The 17,100-nt window shown below is 39.6% G+C and overlaps 1 protein-coding gene across 1 annotated transcript in view; it reads right to left on the bottom strand.

Annotated features, from left to right (window-relative positions):
- CDKL4 (cyclin dependent kinase like 4) overlaps positions 1-12,980 on the bottom strand; it is a 48,542-nt gene extending 35,562 nt beyond the window's left edge. The window contains exon 1 of the mRNA XM_055400701.2: positions 12,893-12,980. The gene's annotated coding sequence lies outside the window, so the exon portion shown is untranslated. The remainder of the gene's footprint in view (positions 1-12,892) is intronic.
- Positions 12,981-17,100: the final 4,120 nt, after the last annotated feature.

Below are 17,100 nucleotides of genomic sequence, written 5' to 3'. Positions count from 1 at the left end.
TGTCGTCCCCTTCTCCTCCTGCCCCCAATCCCTCCCAGCATCAGGGTCTTTTCCAATCAGTCAACCCTTCACATGAGGTGGCCAAAGTATTGAAGTTTCAGCCTCAGCATCAGTCCAGTAATAGTTAGCAATTATACAACATTGTTCCATGCAAATTACACATCATCTGCACAAATTTTTATGAAGTAGGTGTTGTTTTTATTCAGTTATACAGATGAGAAAGCAGGCACAGTAAAGGTAGCATGGAATGAGAACTCAGGCAGTAGTGTTCCAGAGACCACAATTTGAATCACAACACTACACTGCCTCTTGGTGAATTCAAAAGAACGCACAATTTGAAGAACCACTTTATCTAGGTATTCAGATTAATAAAATGTCAAGTGAAAGAGCCAATCACTTTAAAAAATTCTCATGTTTCAAATGAGTACACTTATTTTTTTTTTAACTTCACTATTATTGTCTTTTCCATCTAAAGATTATCTCAGTGGGGGAAGAAATCATCTACTCTTGCTTCAACCATAAAAATACACAACTGGGAAAAGTATTTAAGAGGTAAAGGAGTACTACCTTTTACAAATTTGCGCTTTTACAAATGCCATTTCTTTGTTGTTGTTTTTGATTTTATTTTCTCTTACAAAAGGAAGAAAATTTAAGCACACACTCAAGTAACACATGGAAAATCCATCACACGTTATAGTCTGAAGACTCTGTTAATTACACTGTATTTAAAAATAGGTATTATTAAGACTTTCCTTGTGGTCCAGTAGCTAAGATTTCATGCTCCCAGTGCAGGGAGCTTGGGTTCAATTCTTGTTCAGGGAACTAGATTCCACATGCTGCAACTAAGAGTTTGCATGCTACAGCTAAAGATCCTGCAGGCTGCAACTAAAAAAAATCCCGTATTCTTCAACAAAGATCGAAGATTCCACGTGCTGCAACTAAGACTGAGTACAGTCAAATAAACACATAATCAATAAAACAAACACAAAAAATTTTAAAAATAGGTATGCTATCTTAAAGGCATTTAGGTATAAGCACACATACAGTTGTCTTTCTGTACCCAAGTAAAGGGCTTCCCCAGTGATTCAGTGGTAAAGAATCTGCCTGCAATGCAGGAGACATGGGTTTGATCCCTGAGTTGGCAGATCCCCTGGAGAGTGAAATGGCAAATCAGTCCAGAATTCTTGCCTGGAGAATCCCACGGGCAGAGAAGCCTGGTGGGCTACAGTCCATGAGGTCGCAAGAGTCAGACATGACTTAGCAACTAAACTACCACCACCAGCCAAGTAAAGGGTGATTGGGAAGAGGACAGGAGAAATGGCACTTGCTTTAGAGTTATTGGCATGAATGTTGAAGATTTATGAATTTAACCTACTTAATGAGCATTATGGTTACTGAGGGAAATTTTGAATATGCCAAAACAACTTAATCATGAAGTTTTAGTCTATGTGTTATTTTGTTTCCCATAAGTAGGTGATCTGATCTACCGATCTGTGATTTTCCTTTTCTTTCAATAGGTTCAGCAGCAAAGGCTGATTGCTCAGAGTAATATCTAGATCTCTGTTACATCAATCAAACTGCTGAATATGATAACATAAAGCACCAGAAAATAGTACTTTAATAGTAACATCACTGACTCAATGGACGTGAGTTTGAGTAAGCTCCAGGAGTTAGTGATGGACAGGGAAGCCTGGTGTGCTGCAGTCCATAGGGTCGCAAAGAGTCGGACACAACTGAGCAACTGAACTGAACTGAGTAACATCCCCATATTATCTGTTTTCCAAAGCCCTTATATGTTCATAGGAGATGAATCTGAGTATATAGGTAGGACTTAGAATAAGGCAGGCATTCCACAAAGGAATTTATGGCTCTAATTCCAGCTTACTAGGACTCCACCAGAGTTTATAGAAGTGATAATTCCTATCTCTGACATGAGGTTCAGATCAGATATCTCACTGTTTGATGAACATCTCTACATGAATATACATCTCAAAATCAATACTTTCTAAATCAAATGTCTTCTTTCTTTCTAATCTTCTACCCTTACCCAAAGTTCCCAAACCTGCCCCACACAGTTCCTAAATGGCTTGTCAAGATATGCACAGTGAAAACTCTGAGGCAGCCAAGGACAGGGGCAGCAGGTTAAATGGAATCTCTCTCAAGTACCTTTCACAAAACTATAGAAGTCAACCAAAGCAATAAAACCACATAAATCCAATACCTTCAACATTATAAGGAGACAGAGGAGTCCAAACTTAAATACAAAGGTAAACACCCAATTCTGGAAGAGATACCTCTTGAGCTGCCCTTTTAAGTCCTTGCAGAGAGCAAAGATGGGAGTGGGGTGAGGTCTGGAAAAACTATAAAGAAGAGAGAAGAGGAAAAGAAGGGCCTAAGATAGACTTAGCATCACTCCTCAGAAGAGAAACACACATTCAAGTGCAAAAAGTACTGAGAGTGTCCTGGCAGATCTGAGCACTCACTACAGGGACGAGACTTAAAAGTACAAGGGTATCCAGGAGGCATCAGTCAACATGTCCTACTCTTGGGAAGAGAAGGGTAACAGGGAAGGGAGAGACTTATTCAGTCTTTGTTGGAGACTAGATAAGTGAAGGGAAAAAGAAACAAGAGGATACACTTGCAATTCTGCAAGACAAAAGGGAATTCTAAAAGGGAAGGATATGTAAACCTTCCTCCTGCCACTAAGAAAGTACAGCCCATTAGAGACACTGCACTTCAGCACAGTGACATGGCAGGCTTCCTTGAACTCGGATGGCTGTCAATTACTGTAAGCCTAAAGCTGCCCAAGAAATAAAATAGAAAAAAGTCATCTCCACACAAAGTTACTAGTAGAAGAGAACAGAAATGAGAATAAAACATCTCAGCTGATAAAAATCATTTCAGGGAGTTCCCTGAAATAGTGCATGCTAAGACTCTTGCTGACCCCATGGACTATGGCCCACCAGGCTCCTCTGTCCATGGGATTTTCCAGGCAAGAATACTGGAGTGGGTTCCTATTTCCTTCTCCACTGGAATAGTGATAAAGGAATAAAAAATAGGTTGAGGGAATTCCCTGGCTGTTCAGTGGTTAGGATTCAGAGCTTTCACTGATGTGGCCTTGCTTCAACTCCTGATTGGGTAATTGAGGTCTTGCAAGCAGAGCAGTGCAACTGAAAAAAAAAAAAAAAAAACTTTCCAAAAAACCTAACCATGAAAAAGAAGAAAACTAACACAATATCTGATTTAAATATCCTCTAACAATGATTTGAAGATAGAGAAAACCATTTTAGACTGCTCAGCAGTGAAGAACCTGCTTGCCATGTGGGAGACCTGGGTCTGATCCCTGGGTCGGGAAGATCCCCTGGAGAAGGGAATGGCTACCCACTCCAGTATTCTTGCCTGGAGAATTCCATGGACAGAGGAGTCTGGTCAGCTACAGTCCATGAATTGCAAAGAGTCAGACACGACTGAGCGACTAACACACACAAAATGTTGATAAAAAGATAAAATGATAGTTGATTTAACTCAGGAAAGAGAAGAGAAAGAAAAATGATCTCAGAAATAGAGACTAAATAACAAGATGCCAACAGGAGAACAGAAATAAAAATTTAAGAAGGGGAATTGAACAAAGGCAGACTAGCAGTTCAGAGGCTAAAAATGAGGGGAAAGAAGAGAGTTTAGAGAGACAGCAGTTGGAATGGAAGATAGACAAAGAAGATACAACAAAAGTATAACTAGAGTTCCTTAAGAAGGAAAACAAAACAATGGAATAGAACCAATATTTGAACTATAAACCAAGACAAACTTCTGGAAATAAGATCTGAATGTACATATTGAAAGGGCCCATCAGGTAATTGGCTAACTCAGAACAACCAATTGAGAGACATATTTGAATTAAAACTGTTAAGATAAAGAAAATATTCTCATAGCCTCCAGTCATAAAGACTAAGTAACTTCAGTGTAACGGAATTAGAGTGACATCAAACTTATCAAGAGCCAACAGACAATGCAAAGTGAGAATGCAGCATCATTTTGAAGAAATTCAAGGGAAGAAAGTGAAAACCAAGGATTTCAATTCAGCCAAGCTGTCCTTCAAGGTAACAGACAAGCAGTGTAAAACAAGCAAGAATTCCAGTAATGTTATATTCATGCTGCTGCTGCTAAGTCACTTCAGTTGTGTTCGACTCTGTGTGACCCCATAGACGGCAGCCCACCAGGCTCTGCCTTCCCTGGGATTCTCCAGGCAAGAACACTGGAGTGGGTTGACATTTCCTTCTCCAATGCATGAAAGTGAAAAGTGAAAGTGAAGTCGCTCAGTCGTGTCCGACCCTTAGTGACCCCATGACTGCAGCCCACCAGGCTCCTCCGTCCATGGGATTTTCCAGGCAAGGGTACTGTGGGTAGCCATTGCCTTCTCTGTGAGCTCTTCTAAAAAAATCTGAGAGGATAACTTTCACCCAGCCAAGAGCTGACTGGGAAAACTTCAGCAAAAGGATTTATAGTGAACATTTAATGTATTCAGTGTATTCAAAGACTTCATATACATTTAAAGTATTCAAAGACTGAAGCAAAGGGAGGTACAAAAGTGGAAGAATAACATATAAGTAAAACAACTTGTAGATGTTACCAGTTTTGATAATGTAGGAAGTAATGCAACGAAAAATTTGTTAAAAGAATGGGGGAAAAGGGAAGCAGAATAAGTTCATGGATAACTGAACAGGTAGGAATAAAAAGATATACTAAGAAAAAACAAACAACAACTGGGGGCTTCCCTAGGGACTTGGTGGCAAAGAATCCACCTGCCAGTGAAGCAGGAGATACAAGTTTGATCCCCGGTCTGGGAAGGTCCCACATGCCGCGGAGCAACTAAGCCCGTATGCCACAACTATAGATCCTGTGCTCCAGAGCCCAGGAACCGCAACTTCTGAGCCCATGAGCTGCAGCTACTGCAACCCTCACGCCCTAGAGCCCATACTCCGCCAACAGGAAAAGCCACTGCGGTGAGAAGGCCACGCACTGCAATGACGAGCAGCCCCTCTTGTCGCAACTAGAGAAAAGCCCGCACAGTAAAGACCCATCACAGCCAAATAAAATTATAAGAAAACTCGACAAACCAGAGAACAAAAGGTTAAATAAGAAAACAAGCACTATGGGAATTTTTTTTTTTAAAGTGTTAGTCTAGGGAATTCTCTGGCAGTCTGGTGGTTAGGACTTGGCGCTTTTACTGCCGTTTCACTTCCTGTCAGGGAACTAAAATCCTGCAAACTGTGCAGCTCCGCCAAAAAAAAACATTAGTCTAAAGGTAACGACTGAAACAAAAATATAAGCTTTCCAAAATACCAAAAGAAATTGAAAAAAATATAAATCTAACACAATACATAGAGAAATGCAGAAAATTTTACATTCTGCACATAATAATTATAAAACAATACAGCAGAATGGGGGAGCCTGATGGGCTGCCGTCTATGGGGTCACACAGAGTCGGACACGACTGAAGTGACTTTGCAGCAGCAGCAGCAGCAGAAACGAAAATAAGTTGTATCAGTAAATATGAATGGGTTTAAGTCATTTATTAAATGAGAAAAATTTTCAGTATGGCTCACAAAACAAGATCCAGTTATAAACTATATGCAAGAGACAAACCTAAAATAAAGTGATTCAGAAAGGCTAAAAATGAAAAGACAGGCAAAGGTATATAGGACAAATGGAAACAATAAGAAAGGAATTCGTGATCTTGGTATCAGACAAAGTAAAATTAAAGCTAAAAAAAGTATTAAATATGACAAAAGGGGGAAGTTTTTAATGCTAAGAGCAAAAATTCATAATGTAGATATAATAGTCTCAAATAACACAATTACTGTTGTAAAGCAGAAACTCTAGGGCATGCAAGGAGACATGTACAGAAACAAATTAATAACGAGAGACTTAAATACATCACTCAGTAAAAGACAAGGCAAGTGAACAAAAAATATGTAACTATGCAGAAGACCCAAACAATGTAACCAATAAAGTGAACCTAGAGGAGAGGTATAAATTGAATTTTACACTCTGATAACATGGAATAGACCTTCTGATCAAGCACACAGAAAGTGAAAGTGAAGTCGCTCAGTCGTGTCCGACCCTTAGCGACCCCATGGACCATAACCTACCAGGCTCCTCTGTCCATGGGATTTTCCAGGCAAGAGTACTGGAGTGGGTTGCCATTTCCTCCTCCGGGGGATCTTCCCGACCCAGCGATCGAACCCGGGTCTCCCGCGTTGCAGGCAGACGCTTTATTGTCTGAGCCACCAGGGAAGCACACAGAGAATAGTCACAAAAACTGTTGTTTTTGTTCAGTTGCTCAGGCATGTCTGATTCTTTGTGACACCATGGACTGCAGCACGCTCAGGCTTCCCTGTCCTTCACTATCTCCCGGAATTTGCTCAAACTCACGTCCATTGAGTCAATGATGCCATCCAACCATCTCATCCTCTGTCACTCCCTTCTCCTGCCCTCAATCTTTTCCAGCATCAGGTTATTTTCCAATGAGTTGGCTCCTCTCATCAAGTGGCCAAAGTATTGGATCTTCAGCTTCAGTGTCAGTCATTATATTAAGTCACAAAGAAAGCATCAGGAAATCTCAAAAGTAGAAATATTATAAATACCATTCTGGTCATAAAATATCAAACAAGAAATTGGAACAAAATTTAGAAACATAAAATCAAAAAAGATCTTCTACCTAGAAATGAAAAAGTCTTCTATTAAATACCTCTTGGGTAAAGAGGGAAACACAAACTAAACTAATAAAATAAAAAAAAAAAGATTATGAAAATACAACATGTCAAAATCTAGAAGATACATTTAAAGTAGTGGTTCTCTGCTAGGGTTGGTTTTGGCCCCTGGGGGAATTTTTCAGGGCCTGGAGACATATTTTTATGAGTATGTAGAGGCTTGGAATGCTGCTAAACATTCCTCAAAGTTCAGGACAGACCCCCATGATAAACAACTATCTGATCTAAAATAATAACACGGCTGAAGTACCCTGTCATAAAGCAGTAAAGAGAAGAAAAATCAGAGATCAAAACAACATATAGAAAAAAGATAAAAGGCTGAAAATTAACAAATTAAGTTCAAAATCTAAAAATACAGAAAAGGAAATACAAAATGAACCAAAGTAAAGCACAAAAAGGGAAACAATAAATTAACAAACTGAAATAGAAATTAATAAATCAAAGAAAACAAAAAACAGTAGATCTAATTAATAAACCTAAATCCTGGTTCCTTGAAAAATTTAAAATAGACAAATCATTACCTAACTTAATGAAGGAAAAAAGGAGAAATAACAATATGCAAAATTAAGAAATCACAAGAGGGAATAACCATCAAAACAGAAGAATTTTTAAAAGATCATGAGACTACTTTGTAGGCATTTATGCAAATGAATGTGAAAACTTGGATGAAATGGATAATTTCCTCAAAAGACAGTTTACCAAAATTTGTCCAATTAGGGACTGAGAATCTAGCCTGGTTTAAACATAGGAAATAGAGGAAGGTTTTCTTTTTTTTTTAAATCCCACAGAAAAGCACAAGAGGTCAGACTTTGACTATGGTGGGGTAAAGAGACTGGCAATTTTTCTTCCTAAAACACAAGTATAAGACTAAGCAAAATTGTCCAAGAAACAAAAACAAAAATACAACAATTTTAAGGATCTGGAAACTGAGTAAAAGCAAAAAGCAAATGGGGAAGTATTTATTTATGATAAGCTGCTAGAAGTCTACTTAAGAACAGTGGGGGTCTGTGGCTTCTTGCCTGAGGCTTCCATCATTCCTTTCCCTACCCCTGCCCCCCCAGTTCAATGAGGGCAGTAATAAGACCAGTGTGGACTGGCCTTGCTCCCGAGGGGGTGTGTTTGATATACTTCAGATGATGAAAATCTGTGACAACAATGTCAGTGAAATTCTTATGAATTGATATGAAACAAATGGGAGAGAAAACAGTTTTTCAAGCCCGAAAATGCGGTTCTCATGTGGGTGAGGTGTAGACTAGCCAGGGATTTATGGGAAGATCCTAAAAATGAGAGAACCATAGAGGGGCTAGATTAGCTTTCCACACACAGGGAAGACCGAAGAAGGTCTTAAAAAAAGTTAAAGCTTGGTAGGTTGGAGGACTGATTGAATTTTGAATCCTCTCTCCAATCCACATTCTGATCTCCTAGAAGAGGTGAAAGACTTATGGCTAGAGATGTCTGAGTACCACCACTGCCCAAATTATTGGCGACCACTAAGCTCTGCAGGACAGTGGTGACTTCTAGAAAGCCAGGCTAAAAAACTAACACACTGAATAGAAACATTAGCAGCCACACATATGGGAGGAGATGGACTCTGGAATATGAGCAGAATGCAAAAACAAAAATCAACCCATTAGAAAAAACAACAATAACCTAGGGGAGAAAATCCAGAATTTCTGGATAATATTTATCTAAAATGTCCAGTTTTCAATAAAAAAATTATGCAGCATGCTAAGAAAAGGGAAAGTGTGACCTATACTCAGGGAAAAAGTCAATAAAAATGAATTCTGAGTGGATGGATTTTGCTGACAAAGACTTCAAAATTAGCTGTTATAAATATGTTCAAGTAATTTAAATAATGAAAGGAGAATATGACAACAATGACTCAGATAAACAGGGAATCTCCACAGCGGAATGAAAAGCACAGAAAAGAACCAAATGGGAATTTTAGGGTCAAAAGATATAACTGAAATGAAAAATTCACTAGATGGATTCAGCAGATCTGAGATGGCAGAAGACAGAATCAGTAAATCTGATAACAGGTTAATAAAAAATGACCAGTTGGAAAGAGAGACAAAAGCCTTAAGATGAACAGAGCCTCAAGACACCTCTGAAACAAAAATCAACAGTACCAATATACATGTAATGAGATTTCTCAGAGAGTGAGACAAAGGGGTAGAAAATTACATTTGAAGAAATAATGGCCCAAACCTTTCTAAACGTAATGGAAAACACTAACTACAGATTTAAGAAGCTTAATAAATCCCCAAGTAGGATAAACATGAAGAGATCCACACTTAGATAAATCATAATCAAACTTCTGGAAACCAAAGATGACGAGATCATCTCAAAAACAGTGAGAGAAAATGACTCACATACAAGGGAACAGCAACATGTTCACTGACCAATTTTTCACCAGAAAAACAATCACAAAAAATCAATAAAACAAAAAACTTCTCTTTAAAAAGATCAATAAAATTAATGGACTTTTATCTATATGGACGAAGAAAAAAGAAAAATTACCAAAATCAGAACCACCCTACAGAAGAAGATTAAAAGAGAATATTATGAACAACTTTAGAGAACCACATTAGACACCTTGGTTGACCAAATGCCTAAAAAGACAAAATATCAAACTAACTCAAGGAAAAGTAGAAAATCTGATTACACCCTTAAAAAATAAAGAAACTGAATTGGTAATTAAAAATCGGCCTACAAAGAAAAGTCCAGGCTCAGATGGCTTCATAGATGAACTCTACCAAACATTGAGAAGAATTAATATCAACTCTTCACAAACTGTTCTAAAAAATTGAGGAAAGAACATTTCCCAGCCCCTTCTGTAAGGCCAATATTAACCTTGATACAAAGTCAGAAAAAGAAATCACAAGAAAACTATAGATCATTATTCTCATAGATACAAGAATCCTCAAGAAAATTAGTAGAATCATATAAGATGGATGTACGCCACGACTACAAAGGATTTATCTCAGGAATGTAAAGTTACTTTAATATCTGAAAATTAGTAATATAAAACATCATATTAATATGACAAAGGATGTGAGCATCTCAGCAGATATGACAAAAATCCAACATCCATTCACAATAAAAATCTCAACAAACTGTATTAAAAGGGAATTCCCTACAAGACATCTATGAAAAACCTACAGTTAGCATCATGCTTAATCTTTCTCTCCTAAGACTGAGAAAAAGATGTCTGCTTTCACCACCACTACTTAACATTGTTTTTAAAGTTCTCATCAGTGCAATAAGTCAAGTAAAAGAAATCAAAAGGATGTGCCTCGTGGCTGGGTCCAGGGATGGACCCAGGTCCTGGCAGTGAAAGCACTAATTCCTAACCACTGAACCACCAGGGAATTTCCAAAATATTTTTAGTATCATTATTCATAGGAGTCCTAAACTGAAAGCAAACCAATGCCCATCAATTGATGAATGAGTATCCATGCAATGAAATACCATTCATTTCCTTCAATTCAAAATACCAGTAATAGAAAAGAACAAAGAAACTAACACAATACTGTAAATCAATTATTCTACAATAAAAATTAAAAACAAAATAGAAAAGAACAAAGTACTGATACATGCTATAATGTGTTAAACACACACACACACAAAAGAAAACATAATGATGCTATGTGAGAAAAGCCACACATGGAACACAAGGAACACACATGATTCCATTTACACGAAATTTCTAGGAGAGTCATATGAGCCACTGAGAAGGACATAGGATCTCCTCTGTGATATTTATGCCAAAAAATGGAAACCTGAATATAATTATGAGGTAATAGTAGACAAAGCCAAACTGAAGATCATTCTACAAATAACTGGCTTGTGTTCTTAAAATATCAAGGTCATGAAAGGCAAAGGTCAGAGAACTGTTCCCGACTGAAGGAGGGTGAAGAGAAGCCAAAAATGAAATGTGATGTGTGATCTGGAATTTGGTTCTGGAATGGGGAAAAACGTAACTATAAAGAATTATCCTGGGATATCTGGTGAAACCTAAATACTGATTGTGGGTCAGATATCAGATTTCCTGATTTTGGTAATCTTTACTGAGGTTATATAAGAATGTCCCAGGTCTTAGGAAATATACATTGAACTGTTTAAAGGGACATAATGTCTACAATGTACTCTCAAACAGTACAGAAAAATTAATATGCATACACACACACACACACACACACACAAAGACAGAAAGAAAGCAATACAAAAAAAGAGCAAAATGTAAACAATTAAAGGATATAAATGTATAAGAGTTCATTGTACTATGCTTTCAGGTTTGAAATTATTATATCAAAATACAGCTATTTTAGAAACCTATATATATAGGGGGTCTATAGTGTCAACTCACTTTTTTTCTGCCTATCTAGTTCAATGACAGCAAAACATTTTTCTCAAATGTCAATATAATCAGATATCGTCCTTTCTCAAAAATGGCTATGGCGTCTACTGTCACAGAATAAAGTTCAAACTGTAGTATAAGATTTGCAGTCCTTTCAGCACTGGTCCCAACGTACCTTCCCCCCAGGGCTTCTCAGATTTTTCCCCAAACACTGTCAAATCTCTAAGTCTCTGCTTACACTAACTGCTGCTTGGAACGTTTGACCCCCAAACCCTTTTCATCTTTTGCAGTTCAACTCAAATGCCTTTTCTACTTATCATTTTCCTGATCCCCAAAGGCAAGCCCTTTCTTTCCACACATATTGAGTTAACAACTTCCCCACTCCTTTTTTACACATTATTTACTATACTTGAGGTACTTTGTTTGCCCACTATCAGGCACACAGTAGGTGCTTGACCTATCTGTTGCAGTCATATCATAATTTTATTTGCTTAACCTTTCCAACTGAATATGTACCTTTCTGCTTTAAACAAAAGCAGTAATACATTTTGGTTGTTAATACAGTACCTGGGCAGGAAATCAATATTAAACAGTGAGACAGTTATTTGCAGTTAATAGAAGCAACCGACAGAGAATATTTTTCAGTCATTAGTCACCTTCAATTTGAACCTATGTACCTCTTGGCTAAGTTACCAAATGTTTGACTATTAAAGTTAATGAAGTTCTGTGTACAAAGGCAAAAACAGGTATAGACTTGGGCTGACTGGTGAATATGAGACAGACAGATACTTGAGCGGATCATTAAATTCTTTGAAAATGTTCTATTTAACTTCCTTAGTCTTGAGGATTTGCAAAAGGATGCACATAAAAACTGAGAAACCACTTGGAGGCGGATTATTTTCCATGATTGTACCATAAGGCAGGTCATGAGGGTTCAAGCCAGCCTTAAAGAAAATACTGAGAGAAGGAAAACAAAATTAAGAAAGGGAGAGGAAATGGGGTGATAAAACATATTAATTTCCTAATCTAAAAGTTTATAGGAAACAGGTAAATCGTGGCATTACGAATAGGGGAGTAAGGAGACCCTTTCAAGACCAGGACAGACAGTTACAGATTCTACAGGCTAAAAGTCACAGTCCGCAACGCTGTTATTGTTTCCAGTGCAACAAACATGTATTTATATTTAATAAAACTGACCAGAAAAATGGGCTATAAAACCATTCTCCATCTGTCTTATAAACATCATACCAAATCGCAGAACTTCAAAGTACACACACCCGTTTAAAAACTTGTCTTCCTGATAGTACAACAGGATTAACTAAGAGCACCCCAGAAAAACCAAAGACCACATCATTCACACAATCCAAGAAACGAGCTTTGTTTAAAAGCCTCACATTTCACGTGAACACGTAACAGATCTGAAAGTCTGGCATGATCCCCTTGATTTCCAGGCTTCTAGTCTCGACCATACATTTAATGACAGCCCAGCTTCTCGGCCACGCCAGGGGTCGATCTCCCCAGGCGCAGCCGCTCCGCTCCCCCGGGGGCCGCACCGGGAGGGTCGCGCGGTCGGCGGCGCCAGCCGTCACCTCTGGCCCCTCGCCCATCCCTGCCTGTCCCTCCGAGGCGGCCAGTCGGGAAGGCTGCCCCGCTCCCCTTCTCTCAGGGAACCTCCCCTTCTCTGGGAGCCTCCATCCAGACCCCGTTTCTCTCTCCACCGCCCCCGGCTCCGGCCCTCCTGCCTCCCGACCGCCGCACTCACGGCTCGGAAGGGGCGACGGCGACGCGGCCTCCAGCGGCCCCGGCGCGGCGACTGCGGCGCTGGGCGCTGTGCGCAGGCAGCCCCCGCGCGGCGTCTCCCGGGCAACCGGACGCTCAGGCCGCGCAGGGCAGGGCGGCTGCCGGAGCGGGTTTCTGCCGGCGCCCGCCGCAGGGAAGCTCGCGGCCTGGGGTCAGCATCTCCGTGGGTCACCTGTGGGCCAGCCCGTAACAGCAGAGTGTGGACGCAGCACCAGTTTCTCCTCCCGGAACCCTTTTAAAGCTGCCCTGAAGGAGGCACTCGGGAAACCTTTTAACTTTTCCAGAACTTTGGGATTACACCAAGTACTGTTCCTATCCCAGGCCTCAGGAGCACTAAAATTGAGCACATACAAGCATTCAAGTTACAGTAGGCCGTTTCCCTACCTGGGCATAGATCTTGAGGTGGCCAGATCCTCTATTCTTAATCGTTCCTCTCTGGTCCTGCCCTAGTGTCCACATAGCTTCTCAGCAGATTTAAGGCTTTTCCGTAACAAGTAGCTTTATTTATTAGTTGTGGTCCATTGCTGCTTTTTTGATAATTAAGCAATCTTTGTTACTGTTATGTGGGGCTGAGTCGGAGTGAAAGCCATGTTTGCCACCCAGCAGGGAAGCAAGTCAAGCAAACAAGTAATGTGATGAATGCTATATGGGGTCATTGATACTAACACTGGAAAAAGATAATTTTTGCTCGTCTACTCTTGTTTACAGGATGAACGTGGGAACACTAACTCTGTTGTTAATGAGCATATACACGCTTTGGTCTCAGTAAAATGCTCCCCCATCATGCCCAGATTTAGGATGATGATTCTTCTCTGACTCCCTCAGAGGTAACTCTTCTTCCTTTTTCTTCTCGATCTTCAATTCCCCACTTCCTTCATTTGCTGAGACATATCCTTTAATCTCTGCCCATCTTTAGAAACAAAAGAAAGACAAAAACAAAACCAGAAACTTTTACCCCCTTTGCCTTTAAGACCAAACATAATCCCACTGAACTCAAATCTGCATAAGCTTATATAAACTTATTTCTCTATCATTTTTACCCTCATCATGCTATATAGGTAATTTTCCCAGCAAGGATACAGGAGATCACATCACCTTAGGTACAGACCCAACGCCTATTTTCTGTTTTTGGCCACATCACACAGCATGTGGGACCCTAGTTCCCCAATCAGGGATCAAACCCTGCACCCCTGCATTGGAAGCATGGAGTCTTAACTACTGGACTGTCAGGGAAGTCTTTTTTTGCCAATGGCTATTTTCATCATGGTATTTGATCTCTGCAGTGTCTGTAACTGTTGACTATCAGAACTACTTTTCTCAACAGGAAGCTCTTCACAAACTTAGGCCCAGACCTGCTTTGCAGTAGCATGTGAACATGTCTTGTTACTCTGCTCCACACACCCTGAGCTCAACGGTATTTGATCAAATTGCCAATATCTGCTGGATCATGGAAAAAGCAAGAGAGTTCCAGAAAAACATCTACTTCTGCTTTATTGACTATACCAAAGCCTTTGACTGTGTGGATCACAATAAACTGTGGAAAATTCTGAAAGAGATGAGAATACCAGACCACCTAACCTGCCTCTTGAGAAACCTGTATGCAGGTCAGGAAGCAACAGTTAGAACTGGACATGAAACAACAGACTGGTTCCAAATAGGAAAGGGAGTATGTCAAGGCTGTATATTGTCACCCTGCTTATTTAACTTACATGCAGAGTACATCATGAGGAACGCTGGGCTGGAAGAAGCACCAGCTGGAATCAAGATTGCCGGAAGAAATATCAATAACCTCAGATATGCAGATGACACCACCCTTATGGCAGAAAGTGAAGAGGAACTCAAAAGCCTCTTGATGAAAGTGAAAGAGGAGAGTGAAAAAGTTGGCTTGAAGCTCAACATTCAGAAAACGAAGATCATGGCATCTGGTCCCATCACTTCATGGGAAATAGATGGGGAAACAGTGTCAGACTTTATTTTTTGGGGCTCCAAAATCACTGTGGATGCTGACTGCAGCCATGAAATTAAAAGACGCTTACTCCTTGGAAGGAAAGTTATAACCAACCTAGATAGTATATTATAAACCAGAGACATTACTTTGCCAACCAAGGTCTGTCTGGTCAAGGCTGTGGTTTTTCCAGTGGTCATGTATGGATGTGAGAGTTGGACTGTGAAGAAAGCTGAGCACCGAAGAATTGATGCTTTTGAACTGTGGTGTTGGAGAAGACTCTTGAGAGTCCCTTGGACTGCAAGAAGGTCCAACCAGTCCATCCTAAAGGTCCTGGGTGCTCATTGGAAGGACTGATGCTAAAGCTGAAACTCCAATACTTTGGCCACCTCATGCGAAGAGTTGACTCACTGGAAAAGACTGTGATGCTGGGAGGGATTAGGGGTGGGAGGAGACGGGGACGACAGAAAATGAGATGGCTGGATGGCATCACCGACTCGATGGACATGAGTTTGAGTGAACTCCGGGAGTTGGTGATGGACAGGGAGGCCTGGCGTGCTGTGACTCATGGGGTTGCAAAGAGTTGGACATGATTGAGTGACTGAACTAAACTGATTCCTTGAATAAGCAGCATTTTTGCATATGCCTTAGTCTAGCCTACAGCTCCCTACCCTGATTTTTTTTCTGCACTTGATAAACTCATCTATTAACAACCTGGTTTATATGTAATGTTGTATATAAAGGTTTTTTTTTTCCCAAAGCAGAATTAGGCACAGCCTTTTGTATTGTTCTTCAAATCTATTTATTCATCCAAATGTGCTCCTGGAATATTGGGAATGATCATCTTCCATTTTCTCCCTAGTGTCAGTAAAGCACTTGGACACACTGTGAATGATCAATCTTTGCTGGTTAAACAATTATCTCACCAGAGGAAACTTGAAAAGTCGTCTTTGTAATGAGTTTTGACTATATGTGTTTCATAAGGTTTAACGGTAAAATCAATGATATGCAAGTCCTTTTATTCTTACACAAAACACTTTGAATAAGGAAAATCTTTTTTGATAAAGTGAGAAATTAAAAGACAGAAAGTTAATTTCTTTTGCTGCAAAGAGACCATGAAAATCAGATTCTGAAATCCAATTCTTAGAGAAAGTAAGTGTAATTTCAGGGCAGAAATGGCTGGAGTGTATTTCAGAGGGTAGTGGATATACTGCATATATAGTTTAGCATAGTAGTTGAGAGTATACACTCTGAACTAAGTGCCTAGGTTCAAATCCTAGGTCCACTATTTCCCAGCTATATTCTTGGGCAAGTTATTTAATCTTTCGGTGCCTTAGTTTCTTCATCTGTAATATGGCATTAACAATACTTACCTCATTGTGCTGTTCTGGGGCTTCCATGGAAGAATCTATGAAAAATACGTGGAATAGCACAAACACATTCATTGGGCACTTATTATTATATTCCCTCATGTAATACTCTTTGGCGTTTACCCACTATTTAGTATAGCACACTTTCATCTACTAGTAATGGTGAAAAGTGATGCCTGTCCTTTATTTCCTGGTCTCTACTGAAATAAGTAACATACTAGCAAGATGAATGATGCCAATAAGGCCTAGAAACAATTGGTATCATTTTCAACACCAATGTCCAAGAAACTAGCTCACAAGATAGACGACTCTGAACTTCAATGAAATCAAATCTTTCCCAACATTTCAGTTAGTGACCCTCTTCCTGTTTACTAAATAAAGATTCTCAATCAAAAGTTGGTAGGTGGAGCCTGCAAATTTGCATTCTTGAGTGTCACCACTGATTATTCTTTCTCAGTCAAGTGATACTTGGATCACACTCAGAAACACTGATTTAAGTTCAACATCGGGCCAGTGGTTCTCATGAAGCACCACACATCAGAGTCATTTGTACAACTTTATAAAAATATGGTTACAGAGCCCTTTCCTCAAAGACTGAATCCAGGGGTCTGTAGTTTTAAAAAGCCCATGTGTAACACACAACCTGTTGTATAGTTTATCTTCTGGAAATATTTTGAAATGCTTGACAGTTAACTGTGAAGGTTACATTTTTTTGAGATGTTACCCTTTATGTACTTTACAGGATTTGGAAACTAGAAATACGTGGCCCAGGAAAAGGATCAACAACCTGATCAATAAATGCCAAGGACAGAATATTGATTTCTTAAAAATCTTTTCCATGAAATCTGTTTTTCA

This window comes from Moschus berezovskii, chromosome 11 (genome assembly GCF_049115385.1).
Source record: "Moschus berezovskii isolate FMDL1 chromosome 11, NW_MosBer_1.0, whole genome shotgun sequence".
Taxonomy (NCBI): domain Eukaryota; kingdom Metazoa; phylum Chordata; class Mammalia; order Artiodactyla; family Moschidae; genus Moschus; species Moschus berezovskii.
This window is presented reverse-complemented; position numbering and strand designations above follow the sequence as displayed.